Raw genomic sequence first — 13697 nt, 5'->3', positions numbered from 1 at the left:
TCCTTGGTTTTAGACCTGTATATGATGAAGCAGAAGATAATGGCGAATAGTGGGTTTAGATCAAAAGGCTATTCTTCTGATTCTGAAGAGGGTGAGTGCCTCATTTACCGTGTCTTGGAACACGTGTTAGATCAAAGCTGCTCAGTTCACTGAAACTAGGAAGCAGGGAGAGATCACTTGTAAAACAAAGCACACAAAAAAACTATTAAGCTATGAATACATAAGTGAATTAATGCATTCATGAGGTCAAAATCCTCATTATACAATCCACTCCCAAAGGTCCCACTCTGAAAACTACTGCATTGGAGAATAAAACTTCAACACAAGTTTGTTGGGGTGGGGAAACAGTTAAAATCCAAACCATAACATGGCCCACAAAGTAAAGAAAAACACTAATTATGTGGGAATTGCAAGTAATAAAGGCTTTGGGTCATGGGTTCACCCTCATTGGAGCTAATGTGGAGAATGCAGGAAAAAAGAAAATCATAAAAATGGCAACAATAAGTACCCCAATGCCAATTGTCACAATAATAAAGACTATTAGCAAATTTATATAAAAGTTATTGCAGGACAGCTCAAGGAGAAGAATGAGTTTGCACATATACTGATTACTGCAGTTGTCTATACATGAGGTCAGAAACACTGCATTTCTTATGTAGCCACAGCCCCTAAAACCCTCATCCTTAGACACCCCACAAAAGGAGTACTTGCAGAGAAAAAGTTACTGTGAACAACAATGGCTTATAGATGGTGACATAGTGATCATGCACCATTGTTGACAGGATGAAGGACTCAGAAAAGACAAACAGAAGAAAAAGATCTTACTCATATACTCTGCAAAGGAAATTATGTTCTTTGAAACAAACTGGTCAACTTTGGGGGGAATGACAGTAGTAGAGTAACTAAAATCTCTGAGGGACAAGTTGAAAAGGAAAAAGTCCATGGGGATGTACAGGTGAGAATTCAGCCCTATCATGGTTTTAAAGCCCAAGTTCCCCAACACCGTGACCATGGATAAACCTAGAAGCAGAAAGAGAAGTAGAATCTGGAGTCCCAGCTTGTTCCTTAAGCCTGCATGGATGAACTTTGTCATAAAATAGGAGTGCTCTGCAACCATTCTTCTCTAGGACGGTCTATGAGAAAGAAAGAGAGAGAACTCAATATGGAAGTTAAAGGGGTGGAGGGAGGAGAAAAGAAAAAAAACATCAACTAAATGCTATGAAATACACTCTCTTCTAAATGGTGTGTTGCATTCCAGCTGTCCTTATTTTACAGATGATGTAAAATGATGCCTTAGCAACTTGAACAAAGTCCCAATGCTACTGAGATGCAGCAGTGGGTGGACACAAGTTGTCAGGCTCCTGTACTTTCAGTTTCTAACCATTCTGCTGCAAGACGTGGTAGATGAGGCACTCACCCTCTTCAGTTAGGAGATACACTGCTGCTCTCTGCTGCCTCCCAACCATTTTTTTAATGGAGACACAAATAGCCCTGGAGGAAAGAAGGTTATAACTTGGAGTTCAGATGCCTCTGCTTCTGCTTCTCTTCTTTCAGAAACAAAAACCTCTAGTTTATCTTGGTTATCTTGTTGAGCTGAAGAACTTGTTCTCTAATTGCACCTTTCCAGCTTCCAGGGAAGGAGCAGCATCCTTTTCTAGCACAATGGATAACAGAAGTTTAATGGGTTTCATTCTGCATTGGAGACCTCATAGAGTGACTTACCGAGCTCCTTGCCCAGAGACCACCTATACTCCCCAAGGAGAAAAAATGTTAATTTCATCCTTGAGAATGCTTCAGGTGCTCTTAATTACTGTTCATTCCTTCAAGTTACATATTTTTAAGTATAATTAAGAAAAGCACTATGGGGGAAAAAAACGATTCTAACTAGCTTTTTTTTTTTTTTTGAGTACTTGGCTTTGCACCAAACACTGTGTCTGACCCAACACCCTCATATGGACACAAAAGATTCCACAGCGATGTACAAACAACTTTGATTTATTTATTATTCACAGCAACTTCACAAATTAGATCACAGCTAATAAATTTCAGAATCTTAAGTCAAACGCTAATCTTTTTAACTCAAAAACCTCATAGGTCAAGTGATTTTGTTCATCTTCTGAAGCTCATGATATTTAATGTATATTACTGACAGCACCTAGTTTTGTCTCCAGAGTACATGCAGTCCTGGCTCCCCTGAATTATACTTATTATCAAAAGTTTTCAGGAAGGGATTTCATTAAGACAGAGACTAATAAATTTTTATGTGATGACTTTCCTTCTGCACCCCTACACATGCATGCGCGCATGCATGGTGAAGTGGGGGGCTATATTAAAGGATGACTGCTCTCATAACCATGAAATTAATCTCAGGAAGTTTAGCTTCATTGTGCCAGTGGGTTACAGAGGTTTTTGATCATGGGCTAATGAAAAAAAAATTCTTCAAGAGGTCATAAAATCTTAAAATCAGAAGTACATCTTCTTCCAGGCAAGTCCAACTAGAACCACTGCACACAGGCCTGGGCACATTTTTTAGTATGTGCACATACACCAGTGAAAACTTGCTCAACCTCTGCTCTGTCTCAGGAATAATGGGTTCTCATTGGCCAATTTACACCCAGAACTATCCACATCCCACAGTGACTCTAATGAATCCCAATCCCTTTCCCCAATCCCACTGCACAGAGAAACAAAGAAAAACAATTCATTAAAACAAAATTAAAATAAGCCCATAAGGCAGGCTCTTCTTGAGATCCAAGAGCAAAGAAGACGTTGGAAGTTCTCTGAAAGCACTAGGGGATTTTGTCTGTTATTTCAGAGACAGTTTCCATGGCAACATCATTTCCAAATGCATTTTAGGCAGGGTTTCTCTAAAGCTATGTTACCTAATGACTTGCTCCAGTACAAGCAGCTAGAAAAAAGAAAAAACAACTATTTTGATTTTTTTTCTATTTTGTATAATGCCACCAACTTTCAAAACTTGAGAAAATGAAAAGTATCTTCCCTCTTCTGTTTATTTAAAATATACATTATATGTAACATTACAGAGCATGTTAAGATTTACATACAATAAAATATTTTTACATATGTATCTCATGCATGTACATTAGTTTCAGACTTCTGGTAGATAATTGAATTATGGAAGTATGGTCCGGCGCCAATCACTAAACACCATTAGGTTCCCAACTCCAATAAAGAAAAGTGAACCTGGTGAGAAAGAAGAGAAGGTAGCAGATAGGACTCAGCTTCAATTAGCTCATGAGGAAATAAGCAGAATTAAATCAACCATCAGAAGTCATGTGGGTTTGCATTAAAATGAACATTAAGTTGATTTTAATGAACATATCCTGCAATATAATGTGCCAGGTTCAGAGATACAAAAATCATGGCTCATGCCAGAAAGTAACTTTAGGTCTAATAAAGTGTCTCCCTTCTGTCCTTTGTAGTTCCCATTTACCAGGGTTCAGTTTCTAACCTTCTACACTTTTTCTGCTTCCTTAAAACCTTAGCTCTTTTGTCTCATGGAGTCAAAAATAACTCTATATAAATGGCTCCAAGTTTGTATCATAACTTCTCAATCCTCTGTTGAGCTCCTTCCTTGTGTATCCAACAGTTTTTCTGGATATTTCCAAAAGTCTATCCTACAGTTATCCCAGAAATTGAGTACAAAGATGAACACAACTTTTTCCCAAAAAGTAAATGTCCTCTCAATGGCTCCCCTTATTTAATTGAGTGTAATCAATGGTGAGGAAGCATAGAATTCATAAATTTATTCTATTTCCGTTTTTCTAGAACAGTTCCAGTTTAAACCTAGTATTCCATTTTGTTATTCGTAGCTTCCCTTTCACCCTGAAATGTATCCTAATTAAATAAGTATTCTAAGAATGAACTTTAGACTCTGGCAGACTTCAGCACATATCTGGCTCTGCTACTTACTAGCTGTGATCTTAGGAAATTTGTTTAACCTATGAGTTTCTAATTTTTATGTTAAAATAAGGAAAATTACCACAATTCAAAGGATTGTTTTAATGAATAAATGATGCATCTTCTGGCACAAAGACACAAAAGTCATTTGTTATTGATATTATTATTTAGCAATTATGTATTTTGAAATTTTTCTAAAATTTCAAAAATTCATTTTTAAATTTTTATTAATTAATAAAATGTGTTTATTATTTATAAGAGTAATCTTAGCCCGCGGCCAACACAGGCTTCATAAATGAAGGTTCAGCGATGTGAGAAATCCTCAAGGAGTTTGAATTAAAGAGACAGGCTCTAATTACCTTTAAACCAGCTCCAGGACCGCTTCTCCTAGCTCTAGCCTCAAGCCACCTATTATGGTAGCGAGGTTTATTGGAGAGGCTAACGAGAGAGAGAGAGAGAGAAAGAGAGAACACGCAAGAAGTGGACTTTTATTGGGGAACAAAAACTTCTGAGGAAAATCCCATCCAATGAAGATTAAGCGGGGGCAGTGTTCCAAGGTCAGATTGAGTCTTCAAGGTAGTGGCCAGACACACCTCCACACGGACAAGCCCTAGGACCTGAGAAGGGTAGGGAAAGCTCTAGACACAAAGATGTGTCTAAGCGCCTCTTGCCCAGCCAGGGAAGTAACTCACATCATGTGCAAGGATGGCCTCCCACAAGTAATAATAACTAATGTCCTTGGATAAAAGTAGTTTCACAAAGGATGTAACAGGAAAAGACTTAAAGAAGGGATAGCAATTCAAAGTCTTTACACAAGAAGGAGAAACAGAACAAGTGAACACAGCCTCATATTATGACATCATGATAAAATGAAAAGCAGGATTTAGAATTTCTATGGTTCATGAAAGTACAACAGAGAAGATCAACTTTGATTAAGTTCCCAAGTCCAGGGAAACAGGTCAAGGATAGAAGAATTGGCGATTTAATGAGGGGGGAAGATGAAGTGTTGAATTTCAGACAAAATTATGAAATGCTAACAAAACCTCCAAAAAGAGCTTAGCTTGGTTGAAAGGGATTGTATACTAACTGAGAAATCATTGGAACAGCAGTGGACACAGAAAAGTGGAGCAATTGCTTCAAGGAGTATTGAAGATAAAATAATAGATCAATCCATGGCAAGAATGCATTATCCAAAAAATTCGAACACATAGGTAACAAAGGAAGAAAATGTACAAACAATAACAATAAAAGGCAAATTTAGTGACTGAGGACAAGAATTTAAGGCAAGAGATAAGGAAGTTGGCACCCAGAGTGGAAACGAGCTTGCCCTTCACCCAGCAAGTCCCTCGCAGGGCCGAGAGCCCCAATCTCACATTCCAAGAACAGCGTTCTGCGGGGAAGCGTGAGGCCCACAGGAGGCCCGCGGCTTTGCAGTCGGGGTTAGAGGGTGGGGAGAAGCAGAAGGAAGCCTGGGACAGGCACAGGAAGACCCCACTCCTCTTCCTCTGAGGTGACTCCTGCGCGGTCCAAGAGAACGGTGAGGCTAAGGGGATGGGGGAGGAGGAGGAGGAAAGGGACCCTCGGGGGACCCGAGTCTCCTGAGGCAGGAAGATGAAGCCCAGAAGCCAGATCCAGAGCAACCCCATGGCTCCCAGCCCTGCTTCCTAGACTAGTTCCCACCCTCATCTATCCCAGCCAGCTGCCCACCGCACATGTCCCTCCAGCCTGGTGGCCTGGTTCCAGTCAGCAAGATTAACAGGATTAGAGGCTGGGAGGGGCAAGGCCTGGCGGGACAGGGAGCAGGAACACGACCTCAGCAGGAGAATGTGCCCAGCTGCACACACTGTACCCTGTGCTGCTCACTGCTTCCAGGAGAGGGGCTGCGGCATGTTCCCAGGCAAGGCCCCGGCTCACCTGACATATTTGTGCGTTGGAGGCTTGGCACAGTGTGTGGTGGCAATTCCTGATGAGAGGTACCGGTCTCTGCGCCACTCTATGCGCCGGACATTCACAAAGTCCCTGGGGGAGGGAAGGTTAGAACTGGGGGCACAGAGCTCAAGGAGAGCTGGGCATGGTGGCACACACCTGCAATACCAGGAACTAGGGAGGCTGAGGCAGGAGGATCGCAAGTTCAAAGCCAGCCTCAGCAAAAAGCCAGGCACTAAGCAACTCAGTGAGACCCTGTCTCTAAATAAAATACAAAATAGGACTGGGGATGTGGGTCAGTAGTCGAGTGCCCTGAGTTCAATGTCCAGTGCAAAAAACAAAAAACAAAACAAAACAGAGCCCAAGGAGGCCTGTGAGAAGAGGGTGTGGGGATACTCACCTGGGAGAGACCACACAGCCTGCAGCCCCTGCAGACAGGTCGTAGGAAACAAGGGTGTTGTCTTCCACCTGCTGCAGGATCTGAGGGCCCATCAGGGGGACATGAGGTATAGCCCACGCCAGGAAAGCCCCAGGGACAGTCCACATGTTAGGAACCTCCTAAACCAGCCTCCTCCCTGCCTGGGACCCAGGACTAAAAGCCATCACCCTTTGTGGGCCCTGGGCTGGGCACTCCAGGAGCATACTCCTGCTTTCCACCTCCTGCCCTGGCCCAGGAGGCACTAAGACCATCACCGCATTTTACAGAAGGGGAAGCCACCTCCCCTTGTTGTTACTGGTCACTCTAGGATATGGCTGGGCCCTGACACATGTGGGGAGGCAGGGCTGACCTGGCAGGCAGTCACCGTCTTGTTCCACAGCACCATCCTCTCGGGCTGCAGAATCACCTCTTGGTACACCAGCTCCGCAGGACAGGGCAGGAAGGTCTGGGCAGGACAGGTGGAGGCGGGTGGGGTCAGAGGGGCTCGGGCACACCAGCCCTTCCCTGTGGTGGGGGTGCTGCAGGGGGGTCCCTCAGCCCCTTCCTAAAGCCCCAGATGGAACAGGAGGCTTCAGGATCCTCCTCCCTTCACTCACCTTCAGGATGAAGGTCTTGCCATGAAAGGGAACCTCGATGGTGTACACAGTATCCCCATACTCCTGCGGCAGGGACACAAGGGTGGTAGGGAGGAGCATGGGGTGGGTTGTGGCATGAATGAGTGACAGGCAGGACAGGTTTTCACCGGGATTTGGGGGCTATCTGAGCAGCCATTAAAAAATGATGATTCTGGGCCAGGGCTGTGGCTCAGTGGTAGAGCGCTTACCTGGCATGTGTGAGGCACTGGGTTCAATTCTCAGCACCACATAAAAATAAATAAAATAAAATAAAGGTTCATCAACAACTAAAAAAAAAAGAATTTAAGGCAAACAAATCTGGAAATAAACCCCAGCTGTATTTCTCATTTCCTAGGTAAACCTAGTAAGTCATTCAACCTAATTAAGAATGTCCTTTCCTAGAGAGGCAAGATGGCAGATTAGAGTGAGGCAGCATTTCTCCTAGCTTGGCTACCCAGAACTTTAAGCAATAGGAATACTGCTTCTCCCCAAGGCTTAGAGCAAAAAAATAATTGGAACTGTAGAGGGGCAGTCTGCCCTAGCCAAACCAGAGGCTGTTTAAGTTATTAAATGGGTCTAAAAGAAGTCACTCTGAGTTTAGCAATCATCCATGAAGAGCAGAACCAGGAGCCATCATAGCACCAATGGGAACTGGAAACCCAGATCCATGAGTTTCAGCTAGGTCCACATATACCTATCTTATCCTAGCAAAGACTTAACTGATACTAACAAATCTGGGGAAAATCAGAAACTGAGAGCATTTCACCTGGAAGAACACAAGTTGGAGAGGCTGGGGATAACCCAGCTCTCTCCAACCCTGTGAGTCCAGTAGCTCTCAAGGCCAGCTATAGTGGGTCAGGAAGTTGGAAGTGTTGGTGTAAGGGCACTTGACTCTTGGCTTGCCTGGCCTACCAGTCCTAGCCCCCCAGTCTCCACTCCCCCAACCCTCTGTCTCTCTTACACAGCCTACTACTCAGCTAACCAGGACCATTGCTCCATCTCCAAGCCCAGACAGCCACTTCACCTCCCAGCCCACTACTTCAGCACTCAGTGATTGACCCTGAGAGGCCAGCATCCCTGGGGTACTCCTGGGGTAGTCTCCCAACATAGATTGGCATCTATCAGGCTCTAGAGCTGAAATGATTCAATACTGTAAGCAACTCATCTTGCAATAAAGCAACTGGAATCTCACTAACCCTAAGTCCCTGAGACCAGGAACTCTAGCTATGAGAACTCCTCTCACAGAGCCAATGGGCAAAAACACCCTGGGAGTGGAATGGACAGCTTTTCCCATCCCATCCCAATCTCCCAAGAAAGGAAGTGGAGAAGTCTTAAACCCCAACCAGTTACTCACTGAGCAACACAATAAAATGAAAGAACTTGGCAGCCCACGGTTCCTACTCCCATGCTCAGTTCATACCTCAAGAAGAAATGAAAAGAAAATCAGAATGAGTTGGGCACAGACAGCAAACACATATGCTTACTGACTATTTTGTCCACCATAGTGGAAAAGACTCCTTTTTAACTTTTCGCCAAGATTTTTCATTCTTTTGCTTTTTGGTATTGGTTTTGGTTTTTTGTTTTATTTGAATGTGTACTGATTCATACAAAGGCATCTATACATATACATATTTGTTTATCTCTCATTTCTAGCATTTATTTAAGGTTATTATACTTCAATGCTCTGTTTTTGTAGGGTTAGGGTTTTTTATTAACATATTTTGATTTTGTTTTTGACTTGTTGTTTTTACCGCTACTGTATTTCCCTTGTCTCTTTCTATTTTTTTCTATTTTAACAACCAAATTCTGTCCTCTCCTTCACTCTTCCTTTAAATTCTTACTCCTATTTTTTCTCTCCTTTCTCTTAACAACATATCCTACATTACCAAAGCATCTGTCCCATTCATCCTTTGAAATGACAAACTCTTTTCTACTATCCTATCTCTCCTTCTTTCCTCTTACTCAACTCAATCCTCAATACCACCTAACACTAATTGATTTATATAGTATCTTCCCCACCCACTAAAGCTATAGCAATAAATAATATGGTGGAAGTCATAGATAACACCTCTTTTTATTTTATACCAGAAAGATGGCTGTTTCCCTTCCATTCACTGATTCTGTGCAGCACAGTATATTTCATGATTATTTCAGGACAGATTCATGATCATTTACTGTTTTTGCTGATGGAAATTGCTGATTCTACTATTTCTGCTTATTGTATCAATTAACACTGTAGATGACAAAATAGGAACTAAGTACCTAATCTACTGTTATGTATTGTTTGCATAGGTTGTTGCTATCATTGGGCTCCCCTCAATTTTTGAGGTACTAGTTACGTAGAGAGACACTATTAGCTTGTAAGATAGAAACTTTGCAGGTTCAGGTTCACCCAGATAGATGGGTAGACATATGAACAATATAAAAGAGAAAGGGGATAAATCATTTCAAACAACACAGATTACCTCAATAATAGACTCCATTGACATCACAGTGGAGGAAATATCAGAAATGAAATTTGGAAAGTTGATGGTTAATCTGATCCAAAAAAAAAAAATCTGATCTATGAGGTAAATGACATAAGAAATAAAATCAGAGAGAAAATGCGAGAAGTGAAATATCACTTCAATAAGAAGGTAAAGATCCTGAAGAAGAATTCATCAGAAATACTTAAAGTGAAGGAACCAAAAAAAAAACAAACAAACAAATTAAAAATTCAATGGAAAGCCTCACCAATGTACTAGACCACTTGAAAGGTGGATTTTTAGGCCTCAAAGACAAAGTATACAGTCTTGAAAATAACATTGACTATAAAGAAAACATGTTTAAAAACCATGTACAGAACTTTCAGGAGATACGGGATAACATGAAAAGGACAAACTTAAGGTACATCTGGATAGGAGGGAGAGGAAGATGGCAGAATTGAGGGATGAATTTCCCAGGTGGATCCATACCATGAACAAAGAAAAGCAGACAGGCAGCTTCAACAAAGTGGGTGAATGATCGAGAATTAGGGGGGACTTTACTAGAATCTAATAGTGGATACTCAAAACAGATCAGAGACTCGGGAGATCTTGTACAATAAAATAAGGAGGAAAGATCCCCAGCTCCTCAACCACAACAGCTGCAGGAGGTGCAAACCAGAACAGTCACTATCTAAATGCAGTAAAGCAATAAAGGAGTTAAAGGAACCCCTATTCTTGGGAAAACTGAAGCATGTCAGGGTACAGAGAACTTAGAGATCAAATACATTGTTCAAAAAAACAATAAACTGTGCTGCATAGTATCTGTGTATGGAAGGGAAACAGCTATCTCTCTTGGCGGTGTGTACAGAGGACAGAAGAAGGAACCATTTAGCAACTGCACCTTGGGGGTCAGCAAGTGGGGAGCAGGTCACTGGCAGACCTGAGTCTGGCCTGAAAAAGGAACTCAGCAAACTGACTCTGAGTGACACAGAGTGTGCCTAAGTGATCAGCAGAAAATCAAGCATAGAGAGAGGTTTACATAGTGGAATACTGACCACAGAAACCCACCTGGCTTTCCCTTCCTCCTCCATTTCAGCTAATTGCAGCACCTGCTGGGAGAGAAATTACTGACCAGGAATTTAAAAGGCCAAGAGTTAGAGAGAACGAGTTCAGAAACTTTATCAGAGAACAGGAAGTGTGGACTCCATAGGTGAAGTACTGGGCTAAGAATGAGCTAATACACCACAGAGTGGAACCCAAAAGGGATTCCTGGGGTTCAATTTTTCTATGTGAACCAGTAATTGCTGTGTGCTGACTTAAAATCTCCAGACCAATAGGCTGCCAGTGAAGAGGATTCCTAAGCCTACATTCCATCATCAGGAGTTCAGCCTCCCCGACTAACCCTATCACCACAGCAACTACAAATATCCTGAGGATAGAGATAGTATCAAACTCCAGACAACACCACCTATGGACTGAGAAGATATACTGAGAAACTTTTGAACTCCAATGGAACAAATTTGTTCAATTTTTCATTGAGATCCTCTCTCTCTCTCTCTCTCTCTCTCTCTCTCTCTCACACACACACACACACACACACACATACACACACAAACACACACACACACACACACAATCTACAATTTTTGACACCAAGTATTCTTCATGCTTCAGTTTACTGAGGGCTAGTATGTCTGAACAATATGTATGGTTTTGTTGTGTATTATTTCATTTTTACTTTTATTCTTATCTTATAGTTTTTACTTTATGTACAATTTTTCTCTCGTTTAACGTGCTTCCTGGATTCTCTTTCTCTTTTCTCCTGGTAACAACTAACCTTTACTAATTCCTCATTCACTTTTCCTATGATTTTTGACCTTTATCTTCTCTCTTCCTCCCTCATAAACATCATATCCTACACCACTTCTGTTCTCTTCTTGTCTACCATTTGAAGTTGTAAACACTTTTACAAATTTACTGTATTTATTTTAGACAATAATTTAATACACCATTTTTTTATTGAGACAAAACTATAGCCATCTTAATAGAAGATATTTGGATTAAGATAGTATATTGTTAGGCTTGGATGCTATTAATATTGGTCTCCCCCTTAAAGGCAAGAAAATGGAAGCCTTCAGGGACACTATAAGGCTACAGGAAGAAACTGTATTGCCTCAGATTCACAATGCTCAATGTGAAGACTAGCAACACGGAAAGACAAGGGGGGAAAACACCCCAGACACAACAAGGTGCTACAAAAATAGAATCCATTGACAATGCAGTAGAATAAATGTCAGAGAAAGCATTTAGAACGTACATAGTTAAATTGATCCACAACATAAATGATGATGTAAGGAGTGAAATCAGAGATAAATTTCAAAAGTTGAAAGATCACTTCAATAAAGAGATAGAGATTATGAAAAGAAATCAAGCAAAATTCTCAAATTAAAGAATCAATAAACAAAACGAAAAATATAATGGAACATATCCCTAACAGACTATATCACTTGGAAGACAAAACCACAGGCAATAAAGAAAAAATATATAATCTTGAAAATAAATTTGACTGACCAGAGAAGATGGTAAGAAACCATGAACAGAACATCCAAGAATTATGGAGTAACATGAAAAGACTAAATTTAAGATTAATCAGGATATATAAAAACAGGGAAATACAAACCAAAGCAATTCACAATCTTTTCAATGAAATAATATCAGAAAGTTTTACAAACCTAAAGACTAAAATGGAAAATAAAATATAAGAGTCTTACAAGACCCCAAACGTACAAAATTACAACAGATCCACACAAAGTCATATTACAATGAAAATGCTTAGCATACAGAATAAGGGTAGAATTTAAAAGTCCATGAGGGAAAAAAAACATCAAATTATGTATAGGGAGAAATTAATTTAAATCTCAGCTGATTTCTCAACCAAGTCCTTCAAAGACAGAAGGTTCTGGAACAAAATATACAAAGCTCTGGAAGAAAATAGAAACCAACCAAGAATTTTGAACCCAGCAAAATTAAGCTTCAGATTTGAAGATGAAAAAAAACCTTCCATGAAAACCAAAAGTTAAAAGAATTCACAACTAGAAGGCCTGCACTACAAAACATTCTCAACAAAATATTCCATGAAGAGGAATTGAAAAAGTGAAAATCAGCAAAGGGAGGAATACACTGAAACAATAGTCAATTAAAGAAGAAACTGAGTCAAATTAAAAACCAGAAGTAAGCCAAATGGCCAAGAATACAAATCATATCTCATAATAACCTTGAATGTTAATAGCCTAAACTTATCAATCAAAAAACATAGACTAGCAGACTGGATTAAAAAGCAATACCCAACAATATGCTGTCTCCAGGAGACTCACCTGATTGGTAAAGATATCCACAGTCTAAAGGTGAAAGGTTAGAAAAAAACAAAATCACATTAACTATGTAAACAACCAGGGGTTTCTATCTTCATAATCAGAAGGGATAAAGTTGGACATTTCATACCGCTTAAGCGAATTATACATCAGCAAGACATAACAATTGTAAATATTTGTGGCCAAAACAATGGAGCATCTATGTACGTCAAACAAACCTCTTTCAAGAATCAAATAGACCACAACACAATAATACTGGGTAACATTAATACAACTCTCTCACTGCTGGATAGATCTTGCAAAAGAAAACTAAACAAAGAAACTGTGGAACTAAATAATACAATCAAAAATTTGGACTTAATGGAAATATGTAGAATATTTCATCCATCAATGAGTGAATACACCTTCTTCTCAGCTGCACAAGGGGCTTTCTCTAAAATAGGCCATATCTTATGCCATAAAAAAAACTTTTAGAAAATATTAAAGAATAGAGATACTACCCTGCATTCTATCAGATCATAATGGAATGAAATTAGAAATCAATGATAAAATAAAAAATATATGCTACTCTAACACCTGGAAACTAAATAATACACTGCTGACCAATGGATAGCAGAAAACAATCAGGAATGAAATTAAAGAAATACTTAGAGGTAAATGAGAACACTGTTAGAAAATATCAAAATCTCTTAGACACTATGAAGGCAGTGCAAAGATGAAAGTTTATTGAAGTGAGCTCATTCATTAAAAGACCAGAAAATTAATGAATAAATGACCTAAAATTACATCTCAAAGCACAATAAAAAGAAGAACAGGAATTATTAAAATCAGAACTGAAATCAATGAAATTGAAACAAAACAAACAATGCAAAAAATTACAAAATAAAAAGTTGTTCTTTAAAAAATGATTAAAATTGATAAAACCTTGGCCATGCTAACAGAAAGACAAAGAAATCTCAAA

At 40.0% G+C, this 13697-nt stretch overlaps 1 pseudogene; it reads right to left on the bottom strand.

Annotated features, from left to right (window-relative positions):
• Window positions 1-430: 430 nt before the first annotated feature.
• Window positions 431-1117, bottom strand: LOC124085160 (olfactory receptor 8B12-like; annotated as a pseudogene).
• Window positions 1118-13697: the final 12580 nt, after the last annotated feature.

The sequence above is a fragment of the Marmota monax genome, unplaced genomic scaffold, assembly GCF_021218885.2.
Source record: "Marmota monax isolate L192 unplaced genomic scaffold, Marmota_monax_Labrador192_F-V1.1 WCK01_AAM20220418_F8-fsc00062, whole genome shotgun sequence".
Classification (NCBI taxonomy): domain Eukaryota; kingdom Metazoa; phylum Chordata; class Mammalia; order Rodentia; family Sciuridae; genus Marmota; species Marmota monax.
Note: the sequence above shows the minus strand (reverse complement) of the source record. Positions and strands in the feature narration are given on the sequence as shown.